Source organism: Astyanax mexicanus, chromosome 20 (genome assembly GCF_023375975.1).
Source record: "Astyanax mexicanus isolate ESR-SI-001 chromosome 20, AstMex3_surface, whole genome shotgun sequence".
NCBI classification, from domain to species: Eukaryota; Metazoa; Chordata; class Actinopteri; order Characiformes; family Acestrorhamphidae; genus Astyanax; species Astyanax mexicanus.
In genome coordinates, this window is record NC_064427.1 from 35500641 (window position 1) to 35514065 (window position 13425).

At 38.9% G+C, this 13425-nt stretch overlaps 1 protein-coding gene across 2 annotated transcripts in view; it reads right to left on the reverse strand.

Moving 5' to 3' along the window:
• The window catches only part of erg (ETS transcription factor ERG), a 102798-nt gene extending 99234 nt beyond the window's left edge, over positions 1–3564 (reverse strand). The window contains exon 1 of one of the 2 annotated variants that reach the window (XM_007247281.4): positions 3117–3564. The gene's annotated coding sequence lies outside the window, so the exon portion shown is untranslated. The remainder of the gene's footprint in view (positions 1–3116) is intronic. The other variant, XM_015605342.3, reaches the window with a different exon arrangement.
• Positions 3565–13425: the final 9861 nt, after the last annotated feature.

The following is a 13425-nucleotide window of genomic DNA, read 5'->3' on the forward strand; positions in this document are numbered from 1 at the left end:
CGTTTTTAGACTCTTTGGCCCGTTTTTCTGCGCTAGAAATGCGCACCCTCTCTGCTTTTAGACTCTTTGCCCCGTTTTTCTGCGCTAGAAATGCGCAGCCTCTCTGCTTTTAGACTCTTTGCCCCGTTTTTCTGCGCTAGAAATGCACACTCTCTCCGTTTTTAGAGTCTTTGGCCCGTTTTTCTGCGCTAGAAATGCGCAGCCTCTCCGCTTTTAGACTCTTTGCCCCGTTTTTCTGCGCTAGAAATGCACACTCTCTCCGTTTTTAGACTCTTTGGCCCGTTTTTCTGCGCTAGAAATGCGCACCCTCTCTGCTTTTAGACTCTTTGGCCCGTTTTTCTGTGCTAGAAATGCACACTCTCTCCGTTTTTAGACTCTTTGGCCCGTTTTTCTGTGCTAGAAATGCGCACTCTCTCCGCTTTTAGACTCTTTGCCCCGTTTTTCTGCGCTAGAAATGGGATTAGAGAGATTCTCTGCCAGAGACCAAGCCTGAGCCCAAGCTGATGCCCGACCTGAACAAAAGTGGCCAAGGCTCATTAATGTGAGCCATAAAGGCCTGACCTTACAACATACAGATACCAGAGGACACCTTCAGAGGTCTGAACTGAAATGCAAGAAATGCTCTTTGTCAGTGAAAATGACACAGATGGGGGAAGGTTTCTGAGAGAGAGGATAATATTAAGGAGGACTCTAATTATGAAGCATCCTCTGCTGATGAGACCCCTTGGCTCTACCGCTTACCCCTACCCCTCTGATTTGCACATGCCCCCCTCAGGGGTAGGGTGTCCCCACGGTTGTTAGACTGGAGGAGTAGGAGGGAAGTGTTAGAGATACATTCAAACAGCGATTTTTCGGAGGCACATTCAAAAAAGGGGGCTGAGAATCACTGGCAAGATGGCAGCACAAATAACAAAAAAAAACACTTTTTAAATATTCCACCTTATATGGTAAAAGAGACAGCAGAGGCTGCAGCATTTAATTATTTTATATTATATCATATTAGAATTTCAGGTCCCAATCATAGAGGTGTTGGATGATTCAGTAGAAATTCTGCTACCAACCTGCCTTGCTGAACGAGGTATCACTTTGAGCAATCTACTTGGAAAAACACTGACACAAACCTAAGGTTGCCATGCCCCAATAGAGAGCTATAAAACCCCTTGAGCATTGGGCTGTGGAACAGTGAAACTGCATTTTCAGGTAGCGGACATTAATAATTAATTGTTGCACCACCTACCCCCTTATCCTCCCTAAAGTTAACTAGTCAAACAGCAGTTAGGTTGCTGAACTTTTAACGTCCACTGCTATAAAACTGTATCGGGTACTTAAAGGGATGTCCCAAATCTTAGGAGGAGGATTTCACCCCTTTTCCTAAGCGTGAATCCTCCTGTCTCTCCCCCACAAACAGACACATTACCTTATGAAGTCAAATTAAAATGATTAATTGCTGAACATGCAGCATGTGTCTTCAGTCCGTTAAATATGACAGTGTGGACATGGTATTCTCGGATATGTTTAAGCAATGTTAATAGCTTTTTTACCCTCTATTAAGTCTTAATTTTTTTGTTACACATGGAGTCCGGCTGAGTCTTGTGGACCTTTTGCATTTTGGTGCTTTAAATTTAAAATAAGCAAACTTCATCAGTTGGGTCCACAACGACAGAGATGTGAGTTCCCCAAGATTGGTTCCTACAAGACAGAGGGTGAACTTTGTGGGAATGTGGGTTCAGTGGTGTTGGGTCTCCAATTTTATACCAAGGGCCCATTGACCCCCTTTTTACTCTCTCGTTCCGCTTCTCTCTCTCTCTCTTTCTCTCTCTCTCTATCATACACATAGAGGCCCATAGAAGAGGAAGGGAAAATAAGGGTGCACAGGACCTATGGATACCACACTTTCACTATAGCCACTAACTAGTCCAGTAGACCCAAAGACCCTGTATGTAATGTAAATGTGAAGGGGGTTATACAAGGAGTGGAACCTGAAACTTTTTTCTCATATAATTTCTCATTCAACATTTTCTAAAAATAATTATTTTAGAATAAAAAAAAACTGTTTAAAAAAAATATGTTAAAACTATTTTGTTTAATTATTCATCTGATCCAGGCAGTTCTGCAGATATGGCAACAACAACAACAACAACAAAAAATCATTCCCACACATGCACACATCGAAGATATAAACTGTATAAAGTGTACAGAAATATTTTAAAGTGTAAGTCAGCACTCCTTTATATTTATAATAATGAAAAAAGTCTATTGTTATTCAAAAGGCACATTATATTAATACTGACCCTGTCATTCTATGTTTAGCCTACTTGGTTGTCCTTATTAATTCAGGAAAAGTCATTGAATATGAAGCACAATATTATGTCAAATATTTTTTCAGAGACCAAAACACTAAATAGAAGAGTCTTAATAATCTTTTTTACGTAAAACGAGTTACTTAAGTGAGAGTCTTGTTGCAAAAATGACAAAAAAAAAAAACAAACAAACAAAAAAAAAAACATTAGAGTCATAATAAATCATGGTACTTTTAGTCAAGTTAAGGTTTAAAGGGGATGACCATTATCTATTAACAGCAGCTTTAGCCCTCAACACACTTCATAATTCACATTTTAAAGCACAAACTGTCTATACTATACACATCTTATCACTCAGAAAATGATTTGAGTAAGAAGTTAACGGAGGTGTTTTGAGCTCTGAGTTTCTGCAGCTGCTGTTCTCCTGCTCCCTCTCTCTCTCTCTCTCTCTCGCAGAGTTGTTGTTGTTTTGGAGTGTATTTTTTCCTCGTGTTGTTTGTGAGTGAGACTCCGCGGGTCGTACCGCCGCCGCTGCTGCTGCAGCTTCAGCTAAAAACAGCAGACAAACTTCAGGAGAGAGAAAACTCCTCTGGAGCTTCATTCATTCCGCTTCATTTACTGCTAAAGTCAGTCCGTCCAGATACAAACGCCCTGCTGACAGTCTGAATCATCTCCCAGCAGACCACCCCCACCCCGCGACCCCCTGTGGGCTCGACCAAACGGGAGATAAGGAGACCCGGGGTAGCATCCTCCTCCTCTTCCACCTCAGAGACAGACAGAGAGAGGAGCTGTGTAGAGAGACAGGCGGGTACTCACGGTCAGGAGAGCGGAGGAGACGAGCTCAGGAGCGGCTCCGGCGCGGGGAGGAGGGTCGCAGAGCGCCAGAAGAAACCCAGCAAGACATTAAAGCTAAAGTTAAAGAGTGAGATCAGGAGGACCTCAGAAATGTGCTGCTCTGCTCTGAGAGACCCAGCAAAGTTCTGCTAAATTATTGTGTGTGCGTGTGTGTGTGTGTGTGTGTGTGCGTGTGTGTGTGTGTGTGTGAGAGAGAGAGAGGAGGATAGAGAAAAGGGAGGGAGAGAGAGAATAAGAGATAGAGGGAGAGAGAGAAAGAGGGAGAGAAAAGGCAGGGAGAGAGAGAATAAGAGATAGAGGGAGAGAGAGAAAGAGGGAGAGAAAAGGCAGGGAGAGAGAGAATAAGAGATAGAGGGAGAGAGAGAAAGAGGGAGAGAAAAGGGAGGGAGAGAGAGAATAATAAATAGAGGGAGAGAGGGAAAAAAGAAGGGGAGAGAGATAAAAGGGAGGGAGAAGGAGAAAAAGAGAGAGAGTTAAAGAGAGGGAGAGAGAGAAAAAGGAATATAGGGAGAGTTTAAGAGATAGAGGGAGAAAATAAGGGAGAGAGTAAAATATGGAGAGAGAGAGAATAAGAGATAGAGGGAGAGAGAGTTAAGAAGAAGCGGAGAGAAAAAGGGAGAGAGAGAATAAGAGAGAGAGAGAGGGGGATAGAGAAAAGGGAGGGAGAGAGAGAATAAGAGATAGAGGGAGAGAGGGGAAAAAAGAGGGGGAGAGAGAGAAAAGAGAGGGAGAGAGAAAAAGAGAGAGAAAGATAAAAAGAGGGAGAAGAGAAAAAGGGATAGAGGGAGAGAGTATAAGAGATAGAGGGAGAAAATAAGGGAGAGCGTAAAATAGGGAGAGAGAAATTAAGAGATAGAGGGAGAGAGAGTTAAGAAGAGGGGGAGAGAAAAAAGGAGAGAGAGAATAAGAGAGAGAAAGAGTGAGAAAAAGAAAAAGGGAGGGAAAGAGAGAATAAGAGATAGAGGGAGAGAGAGAATAATAAATAGAGGGAGAGAGAGGGGAAAAAAGAGGGGGAGAGAGAGAAAAAGGAGGGAGAGAGACAAAAAGAGAGAGAGAAAGTTAAAAAGAGGGAGAAGAGAAAAAGGGATAGCGGGAGAGAGTATAAGAGATAGAGGGAGAAAATAAGGGAGAGAGTAAAATAGGGAGAGAGAGAGAATAAGAGATAGAGGGAGAGAGAGTTAAGAAGAGGGGGAGAGAAAAAGGGAGAGAGAGAGAGAATAGGAGAGAGAGAGAGGGGGATAGAGAAAAGGGAGGGAGAGAGAGAATCAGAGATAGAGGGAGAGAGAGAAAGAGGAAGAGAAAAGGGAGGGAGAGAGAAAATAATAAATAGAGGGAGAGAGAGAGGGGAAAAAGAGGGGGAGAGAGAGAAAAGGGAGGGAGAGAAACAAAAAGAGAGATAGACAGTTAAAAAGAGGGAGAAGAGAAAAAGGGATAGAGGGAGAGTTTAAGAGATAGAGGGAGAAAATAAGGGAGAGAGTAAAATAGGGAGAGAGAGAGAGAGAATAAGAGATAGAGGGAGAGAGAGTTAAGAAAAGGGTGGGAGTGAAAAAAGGAGAGAGAGAATAAGAGAGAGTGAGAAAAAGAAAAAGGGAGGGAAAGAGAATAAGAGATAGAGGGAGAGAGCGAGTTAAAGAGAGGGTGAGAGAATGAGAGAAAGAAATATTAAGATAGAGAGAAAGAGAGGTTGAAAAAAAAGGTAGGGATGGAGAGAGAATAAGAGGTAGAGGAACAAACAAGATAATAAGGTAGAGTGATAAAGAGAAAGAGGGAGAGAGAGAATAAGTGAGAGAGGGAGAAAAAGAGGAAGAGGGAGATTGGGTTTGATGTCACTCCAGTCCTGGCTGTATGAACGCAGGCTGCAGACGCTTTTGTGAGCATTGTGTGAGCTGTTCTTTCTCCAATGCGTTTCAAGACTGAACAAATTGAGCTTAATTTGGAGGTAATTGAGTTTAATTGCCTCCTCACAGGCACAATCTGTCTAATGGCTCAGACTGTCTCCAGCTCTCTGAGGGAATCTGGGGCTGCTGAAGCTGAAGCCTCTGGCTGTGTTGAGATATTTACAAAGGCAAAGCTACACTTCAGAATTAGTATTCAGGCCTTTATTTGATATTGTAATAAAAAAAACATACATACAAAACAGATATACTTATAATATGAGCAGTAAAAACAACCAGAAACAATTCTAATTCAACATTTTGAAAATACTGATTGAAAACACAGAAAACAGTTAACATGTTAACTAGTATTATGGACTTAGTTATTGTGCTGACTAAAATGCAGACTTAAAAAATGTATAATAAGACTAATCAAATATGTAATATGTACAGCCTATCCCTTATTAATAAGAAGTAAAATTTATATTATAGTAAAAATCTTATAATATATGAATTGGGGGCAATTCTTCTCTAAATAATTTGCATAAAAAAGTTTTAAGGGGACACCAACAGTATATTAATTATCAGTCAAAACGTTATTATGATATTAAGTAAATCTCTCATTCAATCCAATTGTAGAAGACATAATTCTGTTTACTGACTGAGTAAGTCACTGACAAACTTTATTTAAATGCTAAATGTTTGTTGATTTTTATTTTACTAAATAATTTGAAGATATAAATTGTTCCTTACAGTGTTTCAAAACTTCTTGATCAATGCACTTTTCTACAATGACCAGAAAAAAACTTTTTTTCCATCGACTTCCATTGAAAGATAAGTAGCTTTTATGAAATGCCATTAATGATTTTATGCAGAAAGCTGAAGTCCAAAACTAGGCTTGTCTGTTTTCCTTGCTTACTGTTCGATCATTGTGTAGTTTGTAGACCTGCTTGAAAGCAAGGCTGTTTAGAAAGGAGTTTAATCTCCCCTTGCTGTAGTTGTTGGAATATTACTGTAAGGGGGTTCAGATAGTGATGTTGGATTAGTTTTGGATGGCAAATGCAACTCCAGCTCATCCAAAAGGTACTCAGTGCTCTATTACTCCTGAAAATGCAGTTTCACTGTTCCACTCTATTGGGGCATGGCAACCTTAGGTTTGTGTCAGTGTTTTTCCACGTAGATTGCTCAAAGTAATATCAGCAAGGCAGGTTGGTAGCAACATTTCTACTGAATCATTTCTACTGGATACTTTTGGATTATCTATGTAACTGTCATTCGGGTGTCAATAAAATTAGAAACAGTTTAATTGTCCATTTTAAAAAATGGGACACGGCACGTCGAAAAGAAACTGGACGTGCTCTCCCTCCCGGGACAGTGCATGCAGTTTTGTTGAGCGTAGTGGAGGGTGTAGCTCTCAGCGCTGTCACCAAAGGGGTGTTTTCAATGAACGCCGAGTTATTTTAGCTCCAGACGTGTTTACATTTCTGTGGTCTAGTCTCGAACTTTCCCTCTTTCCCTCTTTTTTTCGCCCCCCTCGTTTCAGAGCACAGCAGCAGGAGAGCGGCGGCCCAGTCCCTCTGCATCAGACATTCTTTCTGTCTGCCAGAAAATGGAGAGATATAATATAAAAGAAGCACACAGGGAGAAACCAGAGAGAGAGAGAGAGGGTAAGACAGGGAGAGCAAGAAAGAGAGACACCCCTCACCAACCCCTATCCCGTTCCATGTCTGGGTCGACAGAAACTGGACACAGAATTACATTCCCCCCCACACACACACATCTGGGTGTATTTCCAACTTCATGAGAGTGCTGACTCAGGATACAGTAAGCACTGGTTCTCTGAATAATCATTTCACTGTAGAGCACTGCAGATCAGTACAGTTGCAAAAAATGCTACTGTTTGCTCGGCGGGTGTGAAATATACACTCATCATTAAAAAAAAGTAGTTGCACCCAAAAGGAATCAACAGACAAGAATGAATCTTGGTGGCTAGACATGCCAGGCTGTCTTAGAGTGACTAGAGAATGGCAGCAGATGATCTTTAGTGATGAATCCTGCTTTTGTCTTGGTGGAGACAACCAACTAATCACTTTGGTCAGTGCCAAGATCTACGGTTTGTTGTCACGCAGCACACATTCAGAAGGCCTGGTCTCTTGATGTTGGGTGCAGTTTTGTATGATGCTTTGGTCTTCAATACAGCCACTTTGGCAGTCTAACATAACAATTAACATTACTCCAGTACTCTATTGCAACAGGACAATGCTTGTCAGCAAATTTCTTCTATCTCAAGAGCTTGCCTTGACGACACAGATGCTATTCCATTACCAGCCACATCACCAGATTTATTCCAAATTGAAAATGTGCGGGATGCTATTGAACACATTATTAAAACTGCAGCCCTACTGCAAAATCTGCAAGAACTGTAAATCTAAATTATTAATCATTTATGGTTCCTGGTAATCTTTATCTTCTGAATAGAATTGCAATCCGACATTCCTTCTGGGTAGGGGTGGGCAATATGGCTCTAAAATAATATCACGATATTTCACAGTATTTTCACAATAACGATACTTTTGGCGATATGACAAAAAACTTGAATTATTTTTATTATTGCATGCAATATGATATGGCTAACTGAGATATATAAAAAAAAAAAGAATTTTATCAGATTTGTAACAGAAGTCAATGATCCAGAATGTCATGATATTAATAATGCACTCCAAATATCTCCATATATCCAGGATTAAAGTAAAATAAATGATACTGGACAGATATAATCTCTATAAGTAGATATACCATGGGAAATGAGAACAGTGTGAATTTTTCTTTTGCTAAAAACGGCAAAAAAAGTAGTACCCTGATATGATAAAAATTAGGGGTGAGTGATATGGCACGATATTTCAGGGTCTAATATCGCTCACGATATTCAACAATTTTGGCGATATTATCACATACGATATGATATGGCACACCCCTACTTCTGGGTGCAGCTTTTTTGTTTTGAAGTGATATACAGTAGTACGGTGGTGTCTTGATACTTTAAGATATAGCAAAAACTACCTGCAACGACCTGCAATATTTCACCTTTTGCTTTCACTGGCTAAAATCTTACAGTACACTATTTGTCCAAATGTAAGGTGTGTGTCCTGTTACATATGGCATAAATCTAACATATAATTTCAGAAAAAATACTAAAAGTCTAACATGTTCTTGAAGCCATGAATTCTGCTCTCTACCAGAAAATTCTGAAGGAGAATGTTCAGCCATCAGTTTGTGACCTTAAGCTCAAGTGTACTTGGGTTGTGCAGCAGGACAATGATCCAAAACACACCATAAAGTCCACCTCTGCTTGATGAGAGATGTGAAAGACTCATTGCCATGTATTGCAAGCGCTTTATTACAGTTGATATTAAGCTTAAGTTATTAGGTTTAGGGGCGAATACTTTTTTCACATAGGGTCAGGTTAGTTAGAATAGATTTTTTTTCCTTGAATTAAATTATCATTTAACCCCTTAACAGGCCAGGATTTTTGCCAATTGTCTGTCTGACATTATACCACTAAATCTTGAGAATTTCTATTCAAGCATAACATAAAAAGCTTTCATGACTGATAAGGAACGTTACTGAAAAGCATAATTGTAATAGAAAATATAAAAAATATTTAAGTCTGCTAATGTCAAAATATAATGAATAAAATCATAAAATTAACTATTTTCTGAACTTCATTTTGAAATCAATGCAAATCCTGAATACAAATCAAACAGTTCATGCCCTCCAAACCTTTAGTTTCGTTGTGTTGTCTAGTTTTTGCGTCTATTTTCAAACGTTCAGAATTTGGGTTGATTCCTGTTACCGATCTGAAATTAAGTGGAGTAGGGAGAAAACAGGCAGATTCTCCAAGTGTCCTGTAGGAGATTTCAAAGCCCTCAAATTTTCAAAATGTAAATAAGTTATTTTACTGCAGATAAAAAGAGTTGTTTATCACCTACATCTGTAGCCCAGGCATTTTAAGGGGTTAAAAACTGTTTTTTATTTACTCAGGTTATCTTTGTCTAATTTTAAAATGTGTTTGTTAATCTGAAGAACGAAGGTTTGATTAAAAATAGAGCAAAAACTAAAGAAATCTGGGGGGGGGGGGGTACTTTTTCACGACACTATACGCTAAATTTTAACTCTGAAAATAAAATAAAAGTGCAGGATATGGGCCCTTTAATGGCATGTTATGCTACTTATATTAATAGAGAGCTTGTCGCCTATTCTAAACCATTTTGTCTTAGAATTAGTATGATGTCTTTTACAACCTGGGGATTTTTACACAAGAGCTGCTTTTATTCAGCTAGAAGTGGATCTTGTACTGCCACAGTGCACTTCTGTATGAGCTTTATTTCTTTTACTGTGCCTGCCTGTGGGAAGACTGTCAGTGCGCAGTTATTCACACGCAAAAAAACATACACGCATTCAGTGTAGTGCTGCTCTACAACATCTGGCCTGCATGATCCTGTCACATGTCTCCAGAGGCCCCAGATCCAGCTACTTAGAAGTGCTCACTAGCTTTGGGTATTCAGTATATAGAGTGCGCAGGGAGGAGGGGGTTAGTGTGTGGTGGAGCTGGGAGGAGGGATCAGGGAAAAGGTGCAACGTAGAGTCTAGACAGAGAAGATTGAAGTGAAGTCTGGAAGCCATTGCGCTTAGCTCTGTGTATGAATGTGTGTGTGTGTGTGTGTGTCAGTGCTTGAAGAGGCCTCTCTCCAGTGAGGGATCACATTTCACTGCCTAATTACACATGAAAAATGGCCACATTATATTTTCACTTTTTTTTCTTTCAACAACGCAGGGTGGGGAGAGTGTTCTGAATAAGCTGTTCTGTGGGTGTTGGAAGATTTTGTGCTTTTCTACAGCAGCTCTGTGCATTTTAGCAGAGTAAACGGCTAATAATACTTTTATTACCGTTTCTAAGTGTATCTGGACGATTTTTACATGTTTTTATGAGCTGCTTCAGTGCAGCAATACAGCACAATAAAATACAAAGAAAAATAAATGAGATAATTCATTTATTTTAATTACCCAAAGTCAGTTTATATATAATTAATAGATTATCGAAAAGGTGTCCAATTTGTATCTGAACATTTGCTCACACAATCTGACCCAATTTTAAAGCACACAAAACAGTATAACAAAGCAGCTATTTACAAAATTACAGGCCTTAGTAATAGTATAATATAATTTCACACTTACATGCCATGAGCCACCAGATGGAGCCATTCTGCTGCAGTCAAATGCTTTACTTTGTTAAAGCATCTAAAGCATCTAAATGCGCCTCCTTAGAAAGATTACAATTTCAAATTTTACCTAAAATATAATCAGATTTACATATAATCCATAAACTAGAAAAACAATTCTACAAAGGCAAAATTATACTCTTTTATTTAAAAAAAGAGTTAAGTCAATTTTATAAGTGTGTAAACAGTGCACAGTGGAGTGATGTTTTTCCAGGACCAAGGTGATGCATGGACAAAACAAAACAATACAGACTACTGTATTTTTGCACTAAAAGGCGCACTTAAATCCTTTAATGTTCCCAAAAATAGTTAGTGTGCCTCATATTCCGGTGCGCACTGATGTATGAAGTTTACCAGTCAGGTTGTAAAAAGCCACTCTGCAGAAGTGTAACGTTATAACGTTAACGTTTCAGTTTAGTTCTCCAGCAGTATTAGCATTACCCTCTAACCGTGCTAAGCGCTAGCTCTTTGGACATTCAGAGGTGAGTATTATCAGCCTGTAGCCTGCTGTAAACGCCAGCTAGCACTGCTGGAGGAGGACTAGCTTTACGCACTAACTGCTAGCAGTTAGCCACTAATGCTAATTTTCCAGCTTTTGTGGAAATTTGGAAATCTAAGCTTACTGTAAATAAACTGAAGCACTTTACTCACCAAAATAAACAGTTTGCAGGAGAGAAATGTGTGTAGATTAACATCCAGCACTCGTTTTGACTTGTCTGAATCGTCTGAAATGTTTTTTTTTTCTTACAAATTACATTTTCTTTACTTAGCTTAGCTTTACAGGTTTACGGACATGCAGAATTAGAAGGAAACCATGGTGACACCCCTGTTTGTCACCTTACATTATCAATGTGTGTGAAGAAAATAAGGTCTGTAACTATAATGTATGTATTCTATGACATAAGTATACACAGTCAGTCTATAACAAAAATGAACATGTGAAATTTACTGAGGTAAAGAAATGGTACAAGGTGGAAGCATCAACAGAGATGGATAGTGTGTATGCCTGGTATAGATGCGTTGCTGTCTTCTGCCTGACGGGATCAGTGAAAAAAACAGTGTGAGTGTTGTATGGGTTCATACACTGTGCAATGTGTTGTATGAATGTCCATGATGGAGGGGAAAGAGACCTCAATGATCTTCTAAGCAGTCCTCACTATATATATATATATATATATATATATATATATATATATATATATATATATATATATATGGTCTTGGAATTAGAGATGTTACAGTTCCCCAACCCGACAGTAATTTAGAAGCTTAATATGAAATCTGCAGTCCCTCTGCAGAACATAGCGAGAATAAGGAGGGGGAATTTTGCACTCTTCTCAGTCAAAGGAACATCTGAACCTGGTGCTCAGTATGGAAATGCTGGTTGTGCTGTTACCAATTTGACATCTGTCAGTCAGAAAAAACCAAAAGACCCATTAAAGGAAGGTGTTTAGACCCACAGCATGATACGTTTTTTTTTTTTATCATCAGTCTAATTTGATAATATACAGTACCAGTCAAAAGTTTGGACACGCCTTCTAATTCAATCCTTTCGTTTTATATTTTTTGTCTGCATTGTAAATTAATACTAAAGTCATTCAGACTATGAAGAGACATATAAGGAATCGTGTAGTAACTTAAACGTGTTAAACAAACCAACATACACTGAAGCATTTAGGTGTCTCTTATCTGGGGAGCTGGTAACTTGTAGTTTTTGAGGCTAGTAACTCTGATTAACTTATTCTGTGCAACTCTTGATCTTTCTTTCCTATGGCGGTCCTATTAAAAGCCAGTTTCATTATCATCAATGTTCTTGATGGTCTTTGAGGATACTTTCAAAGTTCTTGAAATTTTTCAAAGTGACTGACCTAAATTTATTTTCTTTACTTAGATGGGTATTTCTTGTCATAATATGGATTAAAATTTTACTTAAAGAGGATTATTCACTATTCACTATTCACCAACTCTACCTCTTCATAACACTCTCAAACATGCTCTCAAACACATTAGGAGAGAAATAAATTCAAGTCATAAACTCTTGACACGTTTAGCACAGCTGTTAACTGAAGGCTGACTGAGAAAATGCCTAGATTTTCATAGCTGTCTTCTGAGCTCTAAGCTATGCCTAGTTTGAAGAATCTTAAACATAAAACATTTTTTGGTTTGTTTAAATTCTTAAACTTTTACAATCCCTCTTTTAAAATAATGAAAAACCACTGAATTTAAGGTGTGTCCAAACTTTGACTGATACTGTATTTTTTTATTTAATTTTTTCCTTTTGTGTCTTAGTTGACTGAATGTTAGTGAACACAAAACATTTTAGAGCAGTCAGCTCCTGCTTTACACAGACATGTAAGCGTATATCTGTAATATAATTTAATATGTAATATAACCAGAAGAAATTATGAAACTGATGGAACAATACTGATGCAGCAACAAAAGCCATCTGCAGCTCGACATGGAAAAATGAACATGTGGACAGAACAATAAAAAGACTCAGAGGAGATGAAGCTTTTCAGTTTGATTCCTTCTGGGTGCAACAATTTAATTTTTTGGTGATGCCTGTATTTACATTTTAAATGATACAGGATCAAAAGCAGATTATGCATCATCTCTCCTGCTGTGATGAGTTCCACATGCGCTTGGGCCTGCAGGAACAGTGTGAGAAGGGATGATGTGTGTGTGTGTGTGTGTGTGTGTGTGTGTCACCAGGGAGGCAGTGTGTCCCTGAGGGATGACTTATTGAATAGTTCATCAAACTGTGAGTTTACAACCTGTTGATTCTGTTGAACTCTCAAAGTACTGTACACACTTTGGTGTGTAACCCACCAGCAGGTGGTTTGTGCATGGAACATGGTAGTCAGATGATGTGCACGTTGTTGCACAGTCTGTTTGCATGTGCGTGCGTGTGTGTGTATGAGTGTACCCAATCTAGATGCATATATCATTTCCACTTGAATAAATTATATTACATCAAAGGCTATTGACTATACTGTGTGGGTGCTGTATAATATATTCATGCGCAAACGGAGTATGTCAGTTTGAAGTGCATTTTATTTCCAGTGTGAGTTTCTGCAAATGTATTGCAACCTGTGTTGCATTGCACTGTTTGTGCAT